General features: G+C 36.6%; 1 protein-coding gene across 5 annotated transcripts in view; it reads left to right on the forward strand.

Annotated features, from left to right (window-relative positions):
- WDR7 (WD repeat domain 7) overlaps positions 1 to 21,301 on the forward strand; it is a 277,915-nt gene that overhangs the window by 56,262 nt on the left and 200,352 nt on the right. The window lies entirely within an intron of this gene.

Genomic DNA, 21,301 nt, shown 5'->3' on the forward strand with positions numbered 1-21,301 from the left:
ACTGACACTTATAATCAAGGTATAAGTTACTTCTTTAATTAATAGAAGATTATCCTATTTTAAAAAAAAAGAAACAATCTCAATTCATTAATTGATTACTTATCTTCAGTTTTCTAGAGGCTAGCCACTATTTGGTTTGTGGTATTTGTGTAATGTGGTATTCCTAGAACTACTTTGTCTCTAGTAATGGGTAAATGAAACCTAGAGACAATCCTAGTATTTCATCTAAATCACTACTTAAAATTCTACTTCCATCTAAATATTCATTAGAGTTATTAATGGGTATCATAAACATTTTCATTCTTATTCTTGATTTTCATTTTTTAAAAATGAGTAGACATGTGAATAAATAGCAAAGGGGTTGAAAGGCTCATCTACAAAGTTAAAAATTAGCCGTGAGTCAGTGAGTGCTGATGACATATGAAATACTTTAGGCAGTTCCACTGACCCACATCCTCCAGTAATTGGCAGTAATATCACCCTTTGATCATTCTTTCCCTCAGAATATAAATGTTTTATCTGCTGTATTGCATATTTCAAAAATTGGAATTGTGAAATCCTTCTGCACTTTTTTCCTCTACGCTTTCAGTCACATGCTTGAAAAGAAATCACAACTTAAATGAATTTGCCATGCCTATAATTTCTTTCAAGGAATCACATAGCTGTCCCTAGGAATTCAGTAGCACATTTTGACATGCTATATAATTTTAATTTGGGGCAAATTTATAAAACAATATGTTTAAGAGCACGTATGTAGGTTATATAATTCTCAAATATATTCTTTTTCTTGATGGAATCCCCTAGAAGTAAAAATTTAGAAAAATAATTATATAACTGGAAAATTAAAGAAAAATAAGTGGTACAGTAACAGTTATGAATGGCTTTTGTAAGTGGTCATGGTCCATTATGTGATTTTTACAATCTTGTTTGTCCCTGTTTTAATAGCGTATTTTATAGTGCAATTAGTGATAAAAGCACCAGATATCAGAGACACTACACTTATGTATTGTAAAATGTATTGCTTGTAAACCTCCTTAGTCTTGTAGCAGTGGTAATTGTTGCCTGGCCTACAAGGAAAACAATTATAGAGGGGAGGAAAAAGGCTTAGGAAGCTGAAGCTGCAGGAGGATAATCACTTTATGAAAAATGTATGTTGGCTGGACCATTAGGGATTTCTCCAACTATTTTCTCATGTTGAGTTTGAGGCTCCTTCTGCAGGGAATACTTAAAGAGCTGTCCTCTGGATGGCTTTCTAACCTCATGAGAAATAAACCCACCCTAAGTTTAAAAGAAAAACCCAAAACATAACTAAGAGCCTCTGAGTGGTATAGGACTTACTGTAGGGTGTTGGATCGAATTTTCTACATGGGTCTTTCAATGGAAAGTAAAGTCTCTATTGGGATATTCTTTAGAAAGTGCCCTGCTTTGGCCTTGTTCAAATAGTGTTAGCAAACACTGGGAAGTAACTTATATTTTTCCTACTATGTTAATTATACTGGGCATACAAAACTTTGGAAATAAGGATTACTATCCTATGATTTTTTCCCTCTAGAAGATATGAAGGTATTAAGTAAAATTAGGCTTTATTACTGCATTGAATCTTTGCAAGGTTGTGTGTATTTCAACTCCTGTATATTTTTCTTATGACATATATCTTATTTTCCCTTATATCATGTTAACTTACATACTTATCTAATCCTCCCTATTAAAATCTTGTCATTTTAAAGGCAGGGATTTTGACTTATTTCTGTTTTCCCTGTGACATCTATCTAGTAGCAGCTTTGCAATAAATATATGTTGAGATGGATGATGTGGAACAGAAAATGCTGACAGGCTTTGCTTCAACTTCTTTGTCCATGTTTTCTTCATTCCCTCATAGTTGATTGTCTTGAGACCCCTGCTTTGCAGTCTCAAGTCTATCTCTGTTCACTAATAACTTTTGCCCTCTGTTCAGTTTTGCATTCTCTGGTGAGTAAAGTTGTCCAGACAGAACTCATTCTCTTTCCTTGCTGTCTTTGTATTGTCAGTGGTCCAGTACATCCTGGAATTAGCTCGACTTTATCCTTTCCTTTACTTCTGTTCCTTGTGGCTCTAGACCATGGTTGCTCGTTGGGGAACTAGTGACATTTTGGGATGAATAATTCTTTGTTGTTGGAGGACTGTACTCTCTGTAGGAGGATATTGAGCAGCATTTCTCCTCTACCCACATTATGCCAGTAGCACCCCTCTTTCTACAGTCGTGACAATCAAAGTCTTTATATATTGCCAAATTTACCCAGGAGGGCAAAATTGCCTCTGGTTTACATTAACACCACTCTTTTCTTTGTAGCATGCAATGGTAAAACAAAAACAAATTAATACCACTCTGAGGGAAAAGAAGATTGAAATAGTAGGAATCCTATACCCTATCCCTCTTTTGCTTCCCCCACCCCTGTTTCTTTACTCCCTTTCCTTTTTAGGATAATGAAGCCATTCCCAACCCTTAAGGCCCTCTACCCGCTCTGGCAGAATTAGTTAGTTCTTACATTCTTTTTATGCTCACATTTTCCTGTTTGTACCTTTCCTAAAACACTTCACTTTGTATGGGGTATTTTTTTTCCATTTATTTCTGTCTTCCCTACTAGCTTTTAGCTTCTTCAGGACAAGAATTGGGTTTTTCATCTTTTTATTTCCAGTGCTCAATGTAGTATAACTACATTACATTGTAGTCTAAGTACATACAATATGGTATATACTAGTGAAAACATAGTAAGTGCTCAAGAAACTTAGTAGGAAGTTAGTTTGGAGGTGTAGGTTGGAATCATGTTGTGGAAGAACTTAATGCAAAGCTGAGGACTTAATGGGTAATGACGTGATGTCAAATAGTTTTAAAAGGAGATTGTTGTTTAAGAAATGTTTTATCATGTCTAACATTTGTATGTAGGGTATTTATAAATATTTGTATGGGAAATGAATTGTGAGGCTACTGGAATGATCTGGTGAGAGGTAATAGAGACTGGAAATAGGCAGGGGAAATGTAGAAGAGGGGATGGCACGTAAGCTATTGTGTAAGTTGAATAAACAGGATTCACAAATGAGCAACAGATGAGTTTGACATTCACGATTATTTCAGAGACCCAAACCTGGCTGAAAGGAGAATGGCAGTGCAGTTAGTGGAAATGTGCAGGCCATGAAATAGGCTTCGAGGATGATTGTAATAGGAGACATTTGCCTCTTCTAGGTGGTGTTAGGAGATGGGGTATGTGTGTGTGAGGGGAGCAAAACATCTTTGAGAAAGAAGTGACACGGTGAGATAGAGTAGGGATGGGATTATTTTTTTCCCAAATAGATGCTGGAGTGTAGAGCCTGAATTAGACTGAAGCTCACTTTTTGAGGTGCCTGTTGTCATCATATTTTTCCAGATATGCTATCTTCCCAGGTGAGTTAGTTATTATGCCCCCAATTTGCAGATGATGCACCTAAAAGACAGTTGGATAGAACAACGATTGGCAAACTCTTTCTGTAGATGGCTAAATAATAAATATTTTAGGCTTTGAGGATTGTCTCTGTAATAGCGACTTCTGCATTAGTGTGAACGCAGCCACAGACAATATGTGAAAAAATGAACATGGCTGGATTCCAATAAAACTATTTACAAAAGCAGGTGGTGGGCTGGACTGTGACCCATCGGCCATAGTTTGCCGACCCCTGCATCAGAAGATGGCATAGTTAATATCAGCATTGTGGGTACTGTTCCCCCATGGAATGGGAATGGCCTTTGCTTTATTTTTAAAAAGCAGTTCAGAGGACTGGTTAAGAACCTGGGTTCTGGTGACAGGTATGTCTATGTTCAAATTAGACCTCTGTAACTTGCTGGCTGTGGGTGACCTTGGGCAAGTAACCTCGAGTGGCCTGTCATTTTTAAAACAAAATTCATACTTCTAACAGTGGCCTGTGAGGCTCTGTGTGATTGGACATATGCCTACTTCATTTTATTTTATTCTTAAGCCCTTGATTATTCCAGTTCTAGCCAACTGTTTTTAAAAAATGGATATTTGTTGAATAGATTAATGAATGAGAAAAATGAATGAGTAAACTTAGTACTTTGGACTGTTGGTAATACATTGCAAAAGCTTGGAATAGAATTATAAGATTGCAATTGAAAGTTGTGTGTAATGTTATCCTTTAAGAAATGTTTTTTAAGTCGTATCTTTCGATAATGTCATTGAGGGACAGAGTATGGAAATGGAAAAAAATTGAAGATGAAATGCTTATGTAGGTGGCAGGAAGATGATGAGCCAATGAGAGACAGAGAAGGAGAAATCATAAAGGCAGATTTTAGATCACACATATAATTGAAAACAAACCTTTGTAAAGGAAGTAAGGCTGGCAGTTGATCACAGAGTAAAATAACATTAAGTATTAGAGAACAAAAAAGTATTTAGATTTAGTAATTAGGAAAATCATTGGTGATCGTTAAGAGAACTGTTTGGTAGAATTAATTGTGTCAGTAATCAGAGTACAATGATCTGGGAATGTGTGTGAGATGAAGTGGAAGGAGAGAATGTGGAAGGAGAGAATGTGGAAGAAATTTGCTTTTGATGGAAAAAGAGGGTAGTAGCTTCAGTGGCTGGAGAGTTAACAGCAGGGTTTATACTTTGTTTAGATCACTGCACATTTGTGTTGGTGGAGAAGATAATTGGTGGAACAATGTAGGAGGACATGGTGTTGAGAACAGAGTTGGAGAGTTCACCCTTACTAGAAATTGTTTCCTTGTAACTGGTAATAACGAAAGGGAGGGAGTTGACTATATCAAGTTATTTGCAGTGGAAGGGGGTAAAAGTAGGCTGTTAACATCTGTTAAAAGGAACGAAGTGGTTATGATCCCTTGAAGATAGAGCCATTTTCTTCTTTTTCAACCCCCACAACACCTAGCATAAGCAGGGTACGGCATTAGTAGTTAGAAGATTTGTAAAATCTAAATAACTAGTCAGTCATGGATTGCATGTGGTAATATTTGGTGAATGCATAAATGAATGTTTTAAGAAGGTGATCTGAGCATACCAGGTGATCTTTTTGACAAATTTTCTCATAAAGCATTTGCCACAGACACAGTTTTTGGTGAGGTGATCTTGGGGGATGTCTTGGGCCAAAGGCATTTTATAAGTGAACTAGATAGAGAGCCGTTACTGCCATGAAATTCATTTCTTAGCACTAGTGTGAGTAATTTTCTGTTTAGCACCTTTATGTCTTGGGTATTGTTGTACCAGTCAGAATCATCCTACTTGGATAAATGACAAGGTTGAAGAAATTGAAAAATGACCAGGATGATTTCTCTTTTACCTTGCATTTCTCTTTCTGTTGTCTAATTAGTCAAAAGCCTGAAAAAAAAAATGGGCTAAATTTGCAAAGGTCAGTAGCTTTGTATTCTGTGTAACTAGGTGAGAGAATGGAATTTAGAAGTCAAATGTAACCTACGAAGAACATATTCTATGTTTTTTGCTTGCAGAGTTCACTGTGTAAAAAAATTTTGCACTGATTGAATTGACTTTATGATTCACTGTGAAAAGGGCACTGTAAGGTACACAAGCCAATGACATTGTGTACAGGATACCAGGCCTTGTCCGTTGGACTGTTTTTGTCCTTGGAAGAATTCTTATGATATGTATGACCTTTGAAGAATCAATTAAACTTGCTTAACATTCTACCTCAAAACTTTAATGAATATTTTAATAGAAAATATGAATATGTCGATTGTATATTTATTATATAAGTATATAAATTCAGTTTGGGTTTTTTCAAATGGTTACTAGGAAAAAATTTTAAAATACACTAATTGTTGTCTAGTCTTTAACAAATAAAGGTAAGAAGCCTTGGCGAAGCTGTCTAGTCTTAGGAAAACAAAGGAGTAAATGTCCGTTTCATTTGTCTCTATGAGGAGAAATACATTTCCTCAATCAAATAAAGAAAACATTTGTCACCTTCATTCTGTGAGAAGTACTGAGAGATATTAGAAGGAATATTATATTCCAATAAAAAAATAATCATGATCTTCTAACATGCAGGTACTTGTTTGTTATTTGCTTTGGTCATTATGTAATATAGAGATATTTTAATATTACATAATATTAAATATTGTCAGTCTCTGACATAATAACAGATGTGATACCTTGAAAGAATAATGTTTTGGATATCATAATAATTATTATACTCAGAATTTTGATTACTTTCTGAATGTTGGCACTTGTATACTGAGAACAATAGGGAATTTTTTTCTCTTCAGTGATTATTGGCGTATTAAAATAAGGACTTTGTGGATTCTCTGAAATGCCCAGACCATGTTGATAGCATAAAATCCTTTTTTTTTTTTTAAGTTTTTAAAGTATAACTTTTTGAATGGGAAACGTTATGCATTCCTAGCTTATAAAATAGGAGTATTGAATGTTAATTAAAATCTCTTTTCTGGTAACTCAGCGTGAACATCAGTTATGATATTGTATTCTAGGTTTAGCTATAGATAAAATATTGTATGCACATTTTTCTTACAAACTTTCCTAGATTGCTGAGTTTCTTTCTAAATTGCTTCTTTATAAACCTCCTCTCTCTGTTATTCTGTTGGCTAAGTACTGTGGACATTGCCAATCCCTGCTACTCTATTTCTGCTTTTCTCTGAAAATTGATATATTTGGGTTTAGATCTACTATCTTAACATTGAAATGTCATTTAACTCACCTGTTTCTATATTTTTTGGCTCTCTTCTAATCCGCTTTCAGATTAAACAAATATTTTTAAATTTTATTTTCCCTTCCATATACTTGTTAGCAATAGATGCTGTTAGTATTCTTTTAGTTTTTACCCTAGAGATTACAAATGCATCTTCCTCTTACTACCATTTAAGACAAATTATTACTGTATAATTTCTCTGATAGTGCTAGAGCCTTAGAACACTGTAACTCCATTTGCCCCCTTCTTCTATTTACAAGTTAGTTGTCATGCATTGTAATTTTACATACATTTTAAATTCTGTAAGACATTATTATTGTTTAGTCAATATTATTTAATATTTATTCTCATATTTGACCTTTCTGTGTTCTTTTTATGTTTTATATTTCCATATTTTCATCTAAGATCATTTTCCTTCTGCCTGAAGAACCACTTATTCAGTTTTTGATTATCTGAAAACATTCTCTATTTTTTTTACTCCTTTTTTTTTTTTTTTTTTTTAAAGGAAGACGGGGTCTCACTCTTGCTCAGGCTGGTCTCGAACTCCTGAGGTCAAACGATCTGCCCGCCTCGGCCTCCCAGAGTGCTAGGATTACAGGCGTGAGCCACCACACCCAGCCACATTCTCTATTTTTGAAGGATATGTTGGCTGATTATAGATTTTAGATTGGTGGTTATTTTCTTTTAGTACTTTAAAGATTGCATTATCTTATTTCTTTTTTTTTTTTTAAGGTTCTCTCTCTCTTTAATTTTAGCATTTTAAATATGAAGTTCCTAAGTGTGGGTTTCCTTGTATTTAGACTGCTTGGAGTTTTCATAGCTTCTTGAATCTGTGGGTTTGTGTCTTTCACTAGTGTAGGAAAATTTTTGGCTATCATCTTTTCAAATGTTGCTTCTGTTCCATCTTTCTCATCTCTCTTTCAGAAACTCCAATTACTTGTAAATTAGACTGCCTCCTTTCTCCATTTTTTAAATTTTATTTTTTTCATTTTAAAGTTAACAATTTTAGTAATGGGAAAAACAGGTATTTTTCTTTTTTTTAATTTCAAAATATTCAGGGGATACAAATGTTTTGTTACATGGATACCTTTCTCCGTTTTTTAAAAACTATGTTTTACTAGTTTTATGTTCTTCTCTGTATTTTTTTCTCTGTGTTTCAGCATGTGTATTTTCTATGTTCTACATCACTAATGTTTTCTGCCGTTTTCCCACAAACATCTATTGAGTTTTTACTTTTAGTTATTACTGTGTTTATTTCTAGAGTACTTATTTGATCCTTTTATTTAATAGATCTCAATTGTCTGGTGAAATTCTTTATCTTTTCATCTTCTTTGTCTACCATTTCCTATATTTTCTTGAACATATTAATCCTAGTTATTTTAAAGTCCTTGTCTGTCAACTGTGTCACCACTTATCACTGGTGAGTCTCTTTTAGTTGCCTGTATTTTCAGTCATGTGCTCTAATCTCTTGGCATATCTAGTAATTTTGATTAAACACCAGAGATTGTGGATAAAAAAATTCTAGTGTGTTCAGATGATATCGTCTTCTAGAGAAAGTTCACCCTTTCCCTGTTGTTCAGATAGAATAAAGGCTGATTAACTTAATATAATCAGAGACTAACCTAGTCAAGTCCAGGTTGCAGTATTTTAAATCTCTGCATACCTATCATTTTACTTCTACTTCTCTAGTGTAGCCTTTCCAGGCTTCCAACTAAGAGCCTTGATTGTTGATTACTGAGTCTAATCCTTATCTTCTTAGCATGACAATCCTGCCAAAAATTCCACTTTGAGGCCGGGCGTGGTGGCTCACGCCTGTAATCCTAGCCCTCTGGGAGGCTGAGGCGGGTGGATCGCTCGAGGTTAAGAGTTCGAGACCAGCCTGAGCGAGACCTCGTCTCTACTAAAAATAGAAATAAATTATCTGGACAACTAAGAGTATGTATAGAAAAGATTAGCCGGGCATGGTGGCGCATGCCTGTAGTCCCAGCTACTTGGGAGGCTGAGGCAGTAGGATCGCTTAAGCCCAGGAGTTTGAGGTTGCTGTGAGCTAGGCTGACGCCACGGCACTCACTCTAGCCAGGACAACAAAGTGACACTGTCTCAAAAAAAAAAAAAATTCCACTTTGAGTTCTAGAGGCATTCTACCTAGCTTCTTAGTCTCCTCATACAACTTCAGTATTTGGCACATGACTTGAGGGGAATGGCTCTGTGTCAGCTTGTTTTCTTCCCCTTCCTTCTCACTAGGACCTTGGTCTCTTGGACATTTAATTTTCTCTTGCTCTGCAAGAGTTTCAAAAACTCTGTTGCTTACTTTATTCCCAGTGATGGTCCCACTGCTTGCTTGATCTCCACTTTGATTTAGCCAAGGTGCTTAAAAATCAACATGTCTAAGGTTGAACTCATAATCATCTCCCTTAGAACATCCCATTCTTTAATATTCTCTACTACCTAGGGTCTGCAAACTGTGGCCTACAGGTCAACAGGCCCTTGAGGTAAGAATAGTTTTTACATTTCAAAAGCTTCTTAAAACACACAAGAGTATGTACTAGAAACCTTCTGTGGCCCTCACAGCTTATAATATTTGCTATATGACTCTTTACAGAAAAAGTTTACCAACACTTTCTCTATCCTAGTAAATGTCACCACTGTTTGTCCCATTGTAGTTATTAAAAATCATAGGTATTATTCAGCCCCTCTCCCTTGAAATCCAATCCAAAATGAACTTTTATCATTTTATCTCCTTCTAAAAGCAGTCTTTCCTCTGCCTCTGCCACCCTTGTAGTTCATCATCTTTCTCCAGATAAAACCTTATAATTGATCATTCTGCAATTAGCTCCCCTGCCCCCACAAATCTGATACCTGCTCCAAATTCTCCATTAAAATAAAATCCACTTTTGTAGGACTCTGACACACAGAGACAAGTACACTATATGTAGGTTGTGAGTGCACTTGCTCCTTTATGTGTAAATGTGTGTGTGCCTCATGTGTGTATATTTCAAAGAGTTTGGGATAAATACTTTCAAAATTTCCAACTCAAGTTAACTTTACACCAACTTTTCTCCAGTTTGAAGGAAATGAGTTTTAGGTTACCATGATTGCAATACCAACTATTACATTAAGGAATGAAATTGAACTTTCAAAGCTAGATATTTAATTTATATTTACTAAATTTTTTCATGATTACAGGGTTTTTGGTTTTTTTTCCTTTTTAAAGGATCCTTGAATTAGACATGACTGGATTTATTGTGGTGATTGCATAACACCATCAAATAACGACATATACAGGGGAACCTACCCTTCCTGAAACTTAATAAACCCCGAGGTTTTAGTGCCTTATTGACCTAGTGTTTTGCACATGATAGGTGTTCAATGGATCTGTGAATGGAATTCATAGTTCATACTAAATATAATTCATCATATTCTGAGCTAAGGAAAAGCGGCCTTGTTCTATGTTGGTTTTAAATTCAGAACAGTTTTGTTTTTCCTTGGAAATACATTAACAAAAACACACTGTATTGAGAAGAAATTAGATCATTTTGGAATGTATGTGAGATGCAGCAAAGGAGAAATTTCTTTTGCTATCTCACATAATAAATCAAATAGCAGACTGCTGAGAGAATAGGAGCACTAGGTAGATTAAACCTTATGACCTCAGCAGCTAGATCCTTTTAGCCTTTAAGTGTGATACTTCATATTTAACTCTTATTTAGGAACTCGAAGGTATTGTGAAGTAATTTGATAGAGGCATAAAGATTTGTGGCTAACGATTAATATTTTAGTACTTTGGGGGAAGAAATAATTTCTTCTCTTCTAATACGCTTGAAAATCTGCTCTTTATTAGACCATATAAAGGATTTTCAAACTTCTTGACTTTTATGGCCTCCCTTAGAAGATAATTGAATCAGTCAAGTTCAGTTAAACATTTATCGACTACTAGGTACTGTGTTAGGCCCTGGAGAGCCAAATGAATAAGACATGATATTTACCTTTAGGAAATATAAACAGATAAATACAACACAGTACAGTAAGTGGGATGGCTGAGAAATGCAGAAGGTATTGCAGAAACCTATCCTAGGTTGAAGTGAGATTGGTACCGGCTTCTTGCAGGAGAGGACGTTAAAGGATGGGTAGAATACAGTGTGGTGGTGGGTTGAGATGGGTTGCAGTGTGTTCTGGGAGAAGTGAACAGCCTACACAGAGAGGGCAGTGGGAAATACCACGCGCATTCAGGATTGCTGGAGATCAGCTGGGAGACAGGTGGCAAATGAGGCGAGTCGATTTAAGCACCATGTGAAGGTGCTTAAACCTTTTCTTTTACCTCAGGGGCATTCAAACTTTAAAAAAAATAGCTTTCGAATCCTTTCCTCAGAAGGAATTTTATATGAAAGCCAGTATGTAAAACGGGTAAGAGGGAATACAGAGGAGAGTTGAAATTCAAGAATCGTTTGAATTAGATTGGTGGGACCTAATGATTGATTAGGTATAGGTAGAAAGGAAGGTTGACGCACAGGCTTTCTGATCGGGCGATTAACAGAAAGTGGCTCCATCATGTGTGATATTGAATGTACGAGCAGGTTTTGAGGGGATGATGAGTTGCTGTGTTTATAGTGAGTATGAGAGGTTGCGATGGGATATCCATGTTGCCATGTCTGTCAGTTTAATTTAAGGAAGTAAAACTTGAAGCCGGGGTGTGGTGATGGGTTGTATGAAGTGAGGAATCTGCAACATACAGATGGGACTGGATACCGTGGAAGTGGGTGAGGTCCTTCAGAGCTAGACTCTTGGGGATACTAACTTTAAGGAGGCAGGAAGAGGAAATGATTAGAGGAGAATGTACAGACCTGCAAACAGGGAATGAAGAGTTTCAAGAGTGCTCACTTGTGTCAAGGGCAGATGTTGAGTATTAGAAGAATTGAAATGTGTTTGTCAAGGAGGTCATTAGTCTTCTTTTTCAAAACTGTTTTCCCAAGACTTGGGGGGCAGAACCTTGATACCGGTGTGTTAAGAAGTGAATCGGAAGTGTGGGAATAGAAATAGCAAGTACAGAATACTTTTAAAAAGCTTGTATGAGAAAGGAAGGAAGGAGAAAGAGAGTTAGCTAGAGGGAGATGTAGTTTTGAAGACAGTTGAGAATATTTGGGGCTGAGGATGAAGAGTGAGTAGAGAGAGGAAGACTCAAGCTCAGTTAGGGAGGGATTACTGATTGATGAAGATAGGCTCTCCACGGGATAAGAGAATGAGAGATTTCAAAGGCAGAGGGAAGGCAGTCGGCTTTGATGTGGAGGAGGAAAACCTTATTTCTGAAACTAAAGGGAAAGAGAACAGGCTGGGTGTCTGGATGGGCATATTCCTGTGGGTAGTGAATGGGAATTGAGGAGAGAACATTCCTAAAGCCTCATTTCTCCCAGAAGTTGGAGGTAAGATTGTCTCTGGGGGGAGGGAGGGAGCAAACATGTGAGTAGGGGACTTGAGCCCGGCAGATGTTGGGGAGGGAGAGAGGGAGCTGAGAACAAGTAAAAGGATTCACTGTGAATTTTTAGTTATAACAGGCTGTAAGAAGCTGGGGAAAGATGTAGGAAAAAAAATAGAGGGTACATTTTATCATTGTTTGAGAATTGCAGTTTTGTAATGCAGGGTTAAAAAGGAATGGGGAGCAGTTGTGAAAGATTGATTGATAGGATTAACCATGGGGTCCAGGCTGGATGGGGGAGGGAAGGGGAGGATGAGGCTGATGGTGTTTGAAGAAATTGTGGAATCCCAGGACTGAATGCCCCTGTGATGCTGGGTCCAAACCGTGCTGCGTATCGAAATCACCTGCAGATCTTTAAGAACTACTGGCACCTGGTTCTACCAGCGCACTCTCTGATTTAATTGCTATGGGGTGCAACCTGTGCTTTGGGCGGTGTCAGGTGAGGTCCCCAGGTGATTCCAGTTTGCAGCAGTTTGTGAGGCACTGGTCTAGGCGGTTGAAGAGCAGGTGTGGGGGGAGGTCTGGAACTGTAGATGGTTGGGAAGGGCGGGGAATATTAGCATTTAAGGTTTCAGAGGTGAGGACAGGAGGACCCAGTGTGCTTAACAGGGCAGTGGCTGGCTGAGGGTAGAGTGGAGAGGAAGTTGACTGGAGTTGAGGTAATGAAGGAGTTGCGAAGGTCACTGTGGCTCTCAGCCTTTGGTGACGCACTTTCCCAGTCTTTTCCCTTCCCACTGGATAAAGAGCCTTGCGGTAAGAGTATTCTGCTGTGTTGTCTGACGAGCTAATTTGGGAGCGGGGATTGAGTATATGATTTAACAATAGAACTGATACTTGCCTTATTCTAGTGTCTTGGAAAAACTTCATAGTTTAAAATGTTGTTGATGCAAATTAGAACCCTCAAAGAAACTAAATCATGAAACTAATAGGAACCTTATAATTGAAAAGCAAGCATAACAGCATTTCAAAGCCAGCACTTACAATGCACTGGTCTCAAAACATCCCTTTTGTGGGATATTGGGATATTCCTTGTATGCAATAAAATCTTTGTACCATTACTCCGCATTTCCTAATAGTATGGCATCTAATTAGAATACTGAGAGTCTCTAGAAAAGTATAGTCACCTGCTAATTTAAGATTGTAAGTAGCAAAATATAAAAATATCACCTGCAGCATAATTAGCAAATATAACCTTAGTAACTCACTTTGTTACTGAATGACTAGATGTTTAACATCATGTCATCTTCCCTCTTACTTTGAATCCTTTTACATCCTATAAGGAGTCCCCTTGACCACAAAGGGACTTATGACCCTAAGTTGAAAATCACTCACCTGTATGGATGGTGAAATTTCCTAGGATGATGGATGGCCAGCAAGGCTGTGAGCTAGTGACAATGATTTTGAGGTTTTAAAATTTTTCCAATGTGAAACTCATAAGATGATTTATATGACATGGTATTGCAGGCCCTAAAATTAACCTTGAATGGAAATATATTTGTCAGTTTTCTCAAAGAGGCAGTTCATTGCAGCATCCAAGGATAGGAAGTATAATTGGTATGCCGTGGTTGTGGTTGGAATTCTGTACAGTGCCCTCAGTAGACTGGAATGGGCAGAATATATCCAAAGATCTTTCCATTAATGTCTTCTACTTATTTCTCTCTCCTTATTTTGTATAAAAATACTTATTTTTCTTAATTACATTCATATCTCAATCATAGTCACACCCAGCAGCAATCAGCCTTGGTAAAAAGGATATTTTCTTAGGCAAATGGTTGGGTAGAAAAGGAGAGGTGGAAAAAAGAAGGGCAAAAGGGAGGGGATTTATTGCCGTAAATCAGGATTTTAGTTTTTTCAGTGTAACATAGCTTGGTTCTCCAATCTTCTTCACTTATATTTCAGTAAATGTCTTGCTATTTGCTGTGCCTGGAATGCCCTTGTCCTCTTCTTCACCTGGCTAGCTCCTGCTCATCTCACGCTCCTGAATTCTGTGACCACCGTCCCTGCTAAGGCTCCCGGAATTTATCAAGTAATACAGCCAAATCGGGCAGAGTCGAGTGGATTTTCCTCTGATCCTCTGGCACTTGGTTTATGTTTCTATCCTAGTACTTATTCTATTGTACCAATATATGTAAGCATGTAGATACATTTGTTTCCATGTCTGTTTCTCTATATCAGAGTTTCTCAGCCTCAGCACTATTGACATTTTGGGCCGGATAATTCTTTGTTCTGGACTGTCCTGTGCACTGTAGGATTTTTAGCCTCTACCCACGAGATGCTGTTATTACTCCCTCCCAATTGTCACTAATAAAATGTCTCCAGATGCTGCCAAATGTCACTTGCAGCTGGGGGAAAAATCACCCCTGGCTGAGAACCACTGCTCTTTGTCAGCCTAGGAGCTCCTCCAAGGACCATACGGTATTCCTCCTCGTATTTCCAGTGCCCAGCACAGTGTCCATGTAGTCATTGTAAATAACCTAGTATTTGAAGGTTGACTCACGTGCAATGGTTTCACCCTTTCCCATCTCTTAACATCTCTGCAGAACTAATGCTGAGAACCTCTTGATAGCTAGAATTATTCAAAACATGTAGGAAATGTCAGGCAGATATAGGAGGAACCTGGCTTTCTCCTATATTGTCACCATTGACTTGCTTTGTGACCCTGGGTGACTGACTCTTAAAACTTCAATTTGTTTTTAGCTTTAGAATTGGGATAATAGGGTTGTAATTAAGTCAAATGGGATAACATGTTTGAAAATATTTATTATCACAACAGGTGTTCAACACACACTAGCCTAATATTCTTGATTGATCGATTGATTCATGCATTCATTCAGCACATACTATAAGCTAGGCCCCAAGCTGGAACCAGTTGGAGAGTGCATTAGTTACATCTGTGCCCAGCGGGCCCTGGCATTGAGGAGTTGCTGCTCTGATGGAGGAGACAAGTGTGCAGTTTATAGGGGTTAAGCTTTATACCACTGAAGGTATAAAGTGGGAGAAAGCCCCCAGGAGACAACTGACCTGAAGAGTTGTTGGGACGGCTTTTCTGAAGAGAGGGAGGCTTGGCATCTAGGAAGACAGTGCGGAAGAACGTCCCAGGCAAAGCTAACAACCTATGCAGGTGCAGGTGGGAATGGTGAACTCTCATAGAGAGAATAGTGAAATGTGGGCCAAGTTGGGCAATGTTGAGAGAAAAGGGTTTAAAATAGGTTAGAATCTGGCTGGACATGGTGGCTCACACCTGTAATCCTAGCACTTTGGGAGGCTGAGGCAGGAGGATCGCTTGAGCCCAGGAGTTTGAGGTTGCAGTGAGCTATGATGACACCACTGCACTCTAGTCCAGGTGACAGAGAGAGACCCTGCCTCAAAAGAAAAAAAAAAAGGCTAGCCTCATATGAGTGTGAATATTTCTGAAATTAGGGCTTGCTCACCACAGTAACTCAAGGTAGATTGGAGAAGTTCTTTTTTCTTCTATCATTTTGTCTTTATTAGTCTTATCCTATTCTTTACCAAGTTGGCCTCCCAGAATCTCACCTTGTTTCCGTTCATTTACAAATGTGTTAAGGGTTTTGGCATATCCTGAAGGGTATATTACTATAGGAGAGATTTGGATTTTTACAATTTCTTTCCTTCAGTTGGTTTAAACAATTTTCATGTGTATCTTTAATGCATTCATTTGAGATAAAATAATCTGGGTTTATCTCTTACACCTGAAAGGAATACTGCTTGTGTTATCTATTAGCTGTTTACAACACCTGTCTGAGGTGGGCAGTCTTTTCTTTATTTGGAAGATAGAAGAATTGATACTAGGGAGTTAAAGGTCTATATGTGTATAAAGGTCTGTACAATGGAGGATCACTCCTCGTCTTGTTACTTTGGTAACTTGCCCCTTTGGGAAGAGTTGAAAATCAATCTCCTCTGTACTACTGTGGATACCATTTGGGTATTATTATTCAAGCATTATTATCCAGTAAGACATGGCCTATAGAAATATCTTTGGAAGATTTTTTTTATAAAAGGAATGATCTAAACATTTATATTTAATATTTATAATTTTTATTGAGTGATTTGTATTTTATGTTGTATAAATTATAGTATAAACCTTAAAACCCCTCAGCAGGTTAAGTATCTCTTTTTGTTAATGAAAACACATGAAAGGGAGATAACATGAACTCTGACTATATCCTCATTCATACATAATCATGAAATTTCATCCTATGCAAAATCCTATATTTAAGATAAGTAGATAGTATATTTTGTCTAATTCCAACATAAATGGATTCTCTGAAAAAAGAACTTATCTCACTTTGTTACCCTAACCATTAGTGTTAAGTAACAGCAAGACAACAGCAGGGGGCACCAAATATCCATGTCAGTCTTATACATTTTCTTGATATTTTCTAGTTTTTGTGCCTCCCTTTCCACTTCCCCCCCTCTCTCTTGCTTTCTCCTTAACCTTTTGTCCTTTTTCTTAACATTGCAAATAGTTCATATCGAAACTATATTGTGAATACTTTTTAGTAGGCAGTGAGATTTTCCCTTACCTAACTTTAGAATGTTTCAAAAGTACATTATGTCATCAATTTGTTTTTATTCAGTGAACCTTTTACATTTAACACTGTGCATCAGAATTTCAGAAATTCCTTTAAAGATTTTTATGCAATAACATATCCTATACAAAGTCAAGAGTAAAATTATTCTTTTAATTTATTTTGCCTACCAAATACTATTAGGTAATAAACCAGTTTTTTACACCATATTTAGGAAATTAAAAATTATTTAGAACATACAATGTAAATATGATACCCACATAATTTTGTAAAGCAGAATGTTAAGATTTTTCACATAAAAATTTTTTCTTCTATTTTAGTACTCAATTTTGATATTTATAGAAACGTGTGTGTGTGTATGGGCTAGATGTATAACATGTCCTAGCTTTGTTCTTAGTATCCTTAATCTGGTTTCAAAGCAGATTCTGCTTTTTTTCTTTTTAAATCATCAACTCTTCAGCTTTACACTTTAGCATGAAAATCAGCTGATGTTTATAATCGCTGTTATAAACTATTTTTAGGTAGAAATCTGAACCATCTGATATCACTGTGGGTTACACTCAGTGCTCACTCAAGAAAAATGATGTTAAATTATTTTATGAGAGTATTTAAAAATAGTCTTAAACTGTGATATTAAAACGCAATTCAGAAATAAGCTTTTAAATCAGGACTGTTGAAGTGAATAGTGTAAGAATAAAATTATTGCCAGTGTTTTAAATTTCTCTTAGTCATAAGATGAAATATACTTAAAATATCATTATAATACTGTTTTTAGGGAAAAAAGCTATCAGGTAACTTAGAATACATTCAAATATATAATAATGATAAATGTTAAAACATGGATACATCAACATTTTTTCCTCTGTAGATTCTAAGTTATTGCTTTTTTGTTGCTGGGGGCTACTGCATATAGTGTGTGTGTGTGTGTGTGTGTGTGTGTGTGTGTGTGTGTGTGTGTGTGCTGAAAAATATCCATGCTTAAATAAAGATTAATTTCATGATCATAGTTCTGTTATTTTCCTTGGGTTTTCACTGGAGACAATTTTACCTGCTCCCCTTAACATGATTGCCACAGGTTCACTTTCAGTGATGAGCAAGGAATCCAATAATTTTTTCCTGTGGTTGCATTTCTGTAATATTTTAAGTCAGGTTTCTTTTTTAAAATCTGAAATGGCTAAATATGTATTTTCCCTCACACAGAAAATACAAAGTTATAATAAGCTTGGTACTTACAATGAAAATGTCAAATGTATCTGTCTTACTAGCCCTTTTAAGTAAGTGTGTGTGTGTATGTATGTATTCTGCATTTTCGTTGAGTTTTACTAGCAAATTTGAGACCATTTCACTTGTATATACCTTATGATTTAACTTTCCTTGTTGGCCTTTTTCAAATACGGTTTTTAGCTATTGCTTCAAGGATAGAGGCTTTATTTTCTCCCAAGCATCTTGCACATAATAGGCACTCCACAAATATTTGTTGAATTGAATTTAATCTTCCTCCATGATAAGATAAAGGTGAGTTTGTGAGCACACATTTCAGATGTTCTTAATAAAGGTGGCAGAGGCTGCATACTAAGGTTGCTGTTAAAGTTTTCCTTGATCAGATAGCCTGTATTTGAAATTGTCAAGAATATAAGAAGATTTGAATGAGTGAGTTTGCTCTGGATATGTATATCTTATGATTAAGCCAAGAGACCCTTGGGTTTGATAGATGTTTTTGTTCCTTTTACTGTAGCTAATCTTAGTGTAACATACTAGAATATTAGACATGTTGGTGATTAACTCAGCAATCTCCATACATTTAGCCAAAATATTTTCCTCACAACTTTGCTGAATGTCTTATTTTGTTATAACAGGACTTGGTTAGGTTAAAGTAAAATCCATTGTCAAGGTATTATAGGTTATGCAGGACTTTGTGTGATGTCAAATTATAGCTCATTGACAGGACTTGGGGATGAGTCATTTTCTCTTTCATTCTCCCCGTTATCTTCTCATCTGTGTTTTTTTTTTTTTAATGTTTCATTTCTTTTTTTTTTTTTCTTCTGTGGATTGCTGTTAGGTACTATTTTTGTCACAATGACACAATCAGTGGCACTGAAGAGGTTGTGATAAGAGGAGTCACACACAGTCGCATCCAGATATCATAATACCAGACACTAGATGACCTTTCAGTTGTCCAAGCACGTGGGCTGTCTGCTGGTACACCTCCCAGGAAGAGACAGAAATATGGGCAGATCTGGGGGTGCTCAAAGGGGCACATGTGTGCTTGCCATCAGTTGAGAGAGCTTAAAAGTCTACCTTGTATCCCCTCACTTTTGCTTTCTTTTTTCTATCAGCCACTCTTGTTGCTTTAATAATTTCTTTATTAAACATGTCTGATTTTATAGTCTTTGGTAATAATGGTCTCTTTCTCCTAAAAGAATTTTGCACATCTTCGCTGGAAAGACAGTATCTGCTAAAGTACCATGGTGGGTGTTTAATATTGTTATTACCTATTCTGTCATACCTGGGGTCAGGTTTGCCTACCTACTATTGATATAAGATGATATTTTATCTTTTGCTGTGACATAACCAAGCCTAATACCTAGCATAGTGCCTGGGCCATAGCAACAGCTTTGTATGTGGTAGCTATCATTATTTATAATTTTCATATCAATAACATTACATATAATGTTATGTATCATTTACCCAAATTAGTGTTGATAGGTACAAAGCAGTAAACTTAGTGTCTGGCATTACACGTGCCATGTTTGAGAAAGCAAATATAATGCACAGTGCTGTGACAAATAAATGGGTAGTTTACACACATTCTTTAATTCATCCTATCTTCTATAATACATTCATGGTGCAATTGCATACTTTCATCTTCCCTCATCTGGGTGACTTCTCTTGCCTTCCGTCTCATATTCATGACTCTGCTCTTGCTCCTTTTCAGCCAACATTGCTGATGGGTAAGTGTTTATATGATTAAGTTTGATCATGTAACTCCCCTCATTAAAGTCTTTTAGACAGTAGTTCTCAAACTTTACTTGCAGAAGTCATCTGGGGCACTCATTAGACAGATTCTGGCACATTCCCAGAGATACTGATTCGGGTCTGATATCAGACCCAGGAACTTATATTTAACAAGCACCCCTGATGATTCTGAGAAAAGTACCGCTTTAGTGCTCCCAAGCCTGTAGGAGAAAGTTCAAAAGCCTTAGTGTGGCCCTCAGTGCTCTCCATGAACCATGACATTCTTCATCTTAGTCACCTGTGATTTCATCAACCTCCATCCTGTGGTGTTTCCTGCCTTTGTCCATTTTCACATCCTGCCATCTATCTGCCAGGAATGCTTTTTCATAGCTCAAGTTACACCTTCCATGAGGCTCTCTCTGGTCACCCAAGACAGAGTTGGTACTTTCTTTGTTGTGTCCCTTTGTAGTACCTTGCAGTCTCCCTTTATTTATAGCACTGTTCATATTATAATGACTGTTTTACACATCATTTATCTGTTAGTTTTGAGTTCCGTGGCTAGAAAAATCATTTTTTATTCACCATTGTATCTGTATCCTCAGTGCTTTGCACAAGGGACATAATAGGGGTTAGGTTAATGGTGGAATGATGAATGAAGTATAGGAATGAAACAAACACTCCCATGTACCCCATAAGTATATAAATTATTATATATCAATGAAAGAGTAAATGTAGGAATGATTTGTAACTTCATGTTTACTATTGTATAGTATAAATTTATATTATGCACCTGAGATTGTTTAACTCTGGAAATATTTAGAGTTTATACATAGGAAATAGTGATAAGATCTGCTTGAAGAAGTCTAAGTAATTTTTGAAAAAGGAGCCACTTGAGATAACTTCCTGAAGGATGGGGGTTTACATTTTATTCTAAAGTTTTATTTTCTAATTATGAAAATAATATATATTGATTATATACAACTTAACTATATAGAAATTCGAACAAAATGTTTTATAATTCTGTCACGAAAATGTAATTACTATTTTCATGTATTTTTTTCAGCCTTTTTGCCATGCTCATATATATATGTTTAAGCATTAAATAAATAAAATTGGAACCATGCCCAGGTGTGTGTGTGTGTGTGTGTGTGTGTGCATACGCATGTGTGTGTAATTTTACCTTAAAGTTGGAACATAAGCATTTTGCTATATGGTTAATTGTGCCCCAAAATCATGATTTGTAATGACTGCAATACTTTATTATATGGCTGTTCTGCAATTATTTGCCTATTTCTTTACTGTTAGATATTTAAGTTTTCTTTTAAAATAATTTATTTTTATTTATTGATTGAGTGAGTGAGTCAGGGTCTCGCTCTGTCACCTAGGCTGGAGTGCGGTGGTGCAATCATAGTGCAACTGCACTGGAACTCCTAGGCTGAAGTGATTCTCCTGCCTCAGCCTTCCGAGCAGGTGGGACTATAGGTGTGCCACAGTGCCAGGCTTATTCCTCATTCTTACTTGCTGTTTAACATTTTTTTTTTTACAGTAGTGAATTTTAAGTATAGTTAGGAAGTCTTTTCTCATCTCAAGATCAGATAGTCACCTATATTGTGATTTAGTGAAG

The sequence above is a fragment of the Lemur catta genome, chromosome 16 (genome assembly GCF_020740605.2).
Source record: "Lemur catta isolate mLemCat1 chromosome 16, mLemCat1.pri, whole genome shotgun sequence".
NCBI classification, from domain to species: domain Eukaryota; kingdom Metazoa; phylum Chordata; class Mammalia; order Primates; family Lemuridae; genus Lemur; species Lemur catta.